The following is a 2,883-nucleotide window of genomic DNA, read 5'->3' as shown; positions in this document are numbered from 1 at the left end:
AAGCTCAACGTGCTTGCGGACGCCCTCTCTCGGCGTCCTGACTACGAGCTGGCTCACATCACACGGGTGACAACGGATCTATATGATCGGATTCGCATGGCGTATCGAGACGATGAGAAGGTCGCGCCTATAGTCAAGTTCCTCACGGCAGGAACGAGCGCGAAGTCCGACTAGCTTTCGTCGCGACAGCGCTCCCGTCTCCACCGATATGAGTTGAAGGATGGACTCCTCTATTACCGGCTGGAGCCCAATGAATCTCCACGGGTGGTCGTACCCAACGACGAGGATCTGAAGTTTAATATCCCTCGCCGAAGGGCCACGACGCGCCTCTCAAGCGCCACTTCGGCCGCGAGAAGAACCCTTCTGTTCGTCTCTCAGTCCTCTCTGGTGGAAACCCACTGTAACACATGGGTTCGCCCGGGTACGTCTAAGAACATGTCGAAACATGTCCAGCCGGTCCAACCCGCCAGGGCACTCCTTCGGCTCCACTCACACAGCCTGCCCACTGTTGGAAGTCGATGAGTCTTGACTCATCTTTGGGCTTCCCGCCGACGGACACGGCAACACCGGAATTTGGTGTTCGTGTGTCGGCTGAGCAAAATGTTACATCTTGCTCCGGCTCCCGTCACTGTTACGGGCGAACAAACCGCAAGGTTGTTCGTCGATGGCGTGTTCCGCTATCACGGTCTCCCGGAGACGATTGTCTCGGACCGAGACCCGCGGTTCACTGCTGCGTTTTGGAAAACGCTGTTTCCTTTACTGGGAACTTGTCTGCAGATGTCCACTGCGGACCATCCGCAGACAGACGGCCAGACAGAGCGCGTCAATCGAGTGCTCGAGGACACTCTGCGCAGTGTGTGCGCGGCAGCACCACGTACGTGGTCGACGCAGCTTCCAGTTGCTGAGCTTGCGCTCAACAACGCGGTGCACGCGTCCACGAGGCTCACGCCGCTCTACTGGAACGGCTTCCGGCACCCCAGAGTGCCTCTCACTCTTCGAGGAGACACTGACACCTATATTCTAAGTGGGGGAGAGGCTCGAAAAGCCCTTTCCTCCCAGGTCTCGGATGTGAGACCAGTTTCGCTGCGAAAACAAGTGGAATCCTTTATGGATACCAAGCCGAGCGTTGTCAGCAGGGTCCGCGATGCCATGGCAGCGGCCCAGGATAAACAAAAGGAGTACTCCGACAAACATGGAAGAGGAAACTTAAGTGTATTTAAAGTGGGGGGCTTAGTGTTACTAGACACGAGGAACCTACCTCTTGATACTGTCAGCTCTGTCGGCAGCAACAAGCTGAAGCACTGCTTCATCGGACCATTTGCAGTCCTGGCCAGACATGGTGCGTCGTACACCATCGACCTGTATAAGTCAATGACGACGCACCCGACGTTCTATGCTGGATGTCTTAAGCGGTAGTTTGAACCGCAGGGGGTTGCTGACTCGCAGACCCCCCTTGACCTAGCTCCTCGAAGCAAGGGCCGGTCACAGACGTCGACGGGGGCGTCGGAGCAGGCACCCAAGCCTCGGTCGGAACGGCAACGCTGCGTCAAGACCGTACGCCGGAGGGGCTCCGTACGAACGGACCCCGGCGCCATACGCCGAGTACGCTGAGTACGCCGGGTACGCACCATACGCGTACGTCTGTGAGTGCGTCGAAGGCGGCTCCGGGCGTGGCAACAGAGCCTCGATCCGTCGGATCATGCGGAAGGCCTCGTCCAGATCGGACGAAGAGGCCCGGCGATCCGCCCGCAGATGCAGGCTCGCGACTTCACTCTCCAACAGGTGTAGGCGGCCCGCAAGACGAGCGAGCTCGCCCTGATTCCTGGCCTGGGCGGCAGCATCACCGCCAGTCCCAAGGCCAAGTGCAATCTCAAGCACGAGAACACGTTTACGGAGGCGGTCAACCTCAGGGCCCTGTGTCGGACCCGCCGTCGGAGCACTCGGACGAGCGTGGCGTTCGGGAGGCGCCGGGTACTCGTACTCGTACGAGGGCACCTCCGCCCCTGCTTGACCGGAATGGATAAGTCCACTTCCACGTGGAGCGGATCCTCCAGGAGCAACGGCGTCGCGGTAAGCGACAGCTCCTTGTGAAATGGAGGGGTTATGCCCGCTCCGAGAACTCGTCAATTGGCTCCTGATTGACTGCCCGAAGGCTGTCGCAATCTGGGAACAGAAGCGGCGGCAGCTTCATAAGTAGTCTATGGCTTTTTGCCCGAACGGGGTACGGACGTTGAATACACTCCGTACCCGCGCGCATCGTGAGCGCTGGAAGCCGCACGCTTCAGGATGTCCCTTGCAGCATGCGCTTGCTGACCAAGTGGGCAACCCGAACACGAAGATCCCACTGGTCCCAGGATGCGGGACAGCAGCTGATCTTCATGGAGTTCCCGTAACTCCGTGGGTGAGTACTTGAGAGACTCCACCCATGCTCAGAACATGTCCTCACAAGAACTCCAGGTGGGACATTCTCGGTCAGAAACCCAGGGTTTATCCCCAAAGAGGATAGAGACCACCCCGATTCTCGGGCTTCTTACGACAAGTCGTAAAGTCCTTTAAGGGGGATGCGGTGTGGCGCGAGAAGCACACACCGAGCTGTCAGCGAACAACCGTTCCCTTCTGAACAAGGGCACGTTCGTAAGTGCCCCTAGAGGTGTGACCGCTCACAAGGCCACGAGGAGCGACGAGAAGCTCTAGGAAAGAGTCCAGCCCCAGCGTTCTCCTCGGGAGGGCAATACCATCTTGAGTTTATGACAGCTCCCTGCCACCGCCGAGCCCCCACGTGCACGCTGGGCAGCTTTAGAAGTCCTCATTGCTGTTGGTCGAGGTCATTCGTGATCTTCCTGGGACTCAGAGATAGCACCCTCCTCTCCCTCCTTCGTCTCG

This window comes from Phytophthora infestans, genomic scaffold (assembly GCF_000142945.1).
Source record: "Phytophthora infestans T30-4 supercont1.48 genomic scaffold, whole genome shotgun sequence".
Classification (NCBI taxonomy): Eukaryota; Oomycota; class Peronosporomycetes; order Peronosporales; family Peronosporaceae; genus Phytophthora; species Phytophthora infestans.
This window is presented reverse-complemented; position numbering follows the sequence as displayed.